The sequence below is a fragment of the Arvicanthis niloticus genome, unplaced genomic scaffold (genome assembly GCF_011762505.2).
Source record: "Arvicanthis niloticus isolate mArvNil1 unplaced genomic scaffold, mArvNil1.pat.X pat_scaffold_624_arrow_ctg1, whole genome shotgun sequence".
NCBI classification, from domain to species: Eukaryota; Metazoa; Chordata; class Mammalia; order Rodentia; family Muridae; genus Arvicanthis; species Arvicanthis niloticus.
The window spans coordinates 19,366-20,938 of NW_023046240.1; positions in this window are offsets into that span (position 1 = coordinate 19,366).

Consider the following 1,573-nt stretch of genomic DNA (forward strand, 5'->3'; position numbering starts at 1 on the left):
AAGCTGACTGGTGCTTTTTCAAATTAATTCTATCTTCTAGTAAAAACCTCCACTGATACAACATGTAATATTTATCTAATATGAATCGACTTGAATACTTCTACATTGAATAAAGAGATGCCAGACATTATGCTATCTTTCTGATCCCAGTACATAGAAAGCAGATGCAGGAAGATCGGGAGTTCAAAGTCACCTCCAGTTACATAGGCATTTCTCAAGGCCAGTCTGGATCACATGGGACCCTACCTCATAGGAAATAGCAAATTATTGCAAATAAATAGAAAAGAAAATATGCTTCTACACTTCTGGAGAGGACCGAAAACAAAGGATGAAAACTCTCCTAATCCAAGCACTGTTTTGGTCATCCTGATTTGAATACTCAATCTTTCAACTAAGATCTCTCTAGAAGATTAGGGTATAGCTCAGACATTGGTGCCTTGTCTTTGCTATTGTCCAAAGACAATTGCTTTTCTCTACTGAACTTCACAATCTACAATTACAATTACAATCTACGTAATTTGCTTTCATGTGGAATGTCCAACAGTGCACCTTTAGATTACTTCGCCAAGATTACCGTCATAGTCCCACCATTTGGCATGTTAACAGCAGAATGGTATAGTGTCTACAAATCCTGTCACCAATACCATATAGTCTATCCTGGAGCCAGTGTCATTTCAGCCACCAAATCCCCCCCAGTAACTGAGCCCATAGCTCAGCTAGATAAAGTATTAGAAGGGACATCACCCATCCCTGTAAATGCCTAGCACATAGGTGGCGAGGAAATCAAGAGGCAGATTCCCTTACTAAAGCATGGATCCTCTGCCCTCTTGTGCCACAAAGGCTGCTTACAGGGTTTATGAAAAGCCCGGTCACAGGGGAGTCAACATGGGTTAGAAAACAGCAAGAGCCACTGGCGCTCCTGTAAAACATCTGGACAGTCTGTCCAGTTATCATGTCAAATTGTGGCCTCAGCAGATGGATGTTATGACCAGGCATTATTAAATTGACTTACCCTGTAACTGACTCACGTGTGGGTCTGTGGCTCACTCGTAGGCGGTGGGTCCTGTTGGGCTGAGTTGTGGATCCCGCGTGTCTGTCCCCCAGGCAGATGGAACAGTGGCTCAGGGACCAGAAGCACAGGAATTTGACTGAGTCCACTCCACACGGCACTGGGCAGACGCTGGACTATGAGAAGGCACTGAGCTCCACTCCGGGTGTGGGGTGTGGGGAGATCTCAGTCTGAGGTACTGCTGGGGCAGAGCTCTTGGGTTGAAGGTCTCCAGGCCGAGGTGGCAGGCGGAAGACTAGCTGGTCTCAGCCCTTGAGCATCCAGGTGCCTGCTGGGGGGCTGCAGGACTGAGACGGGGGGGGGGGGGAGGGGGCCGTGTTATATGGGCTGGACAAGCCACTGCCAAGAGGGAGAAGCCCGTGCAGTGCCCCAAGGGGTAGAGGACTCTTGGTCATGGCAACTTGCTTGGCCAGGTCATGGCTGGCTTGGCTAGCTTGCTTGAGTTGTCCGGCCTCTATGGCTGGAACTCGAGAGGTTCTCTGGCGGTGGCTCATTGGTTGAAGG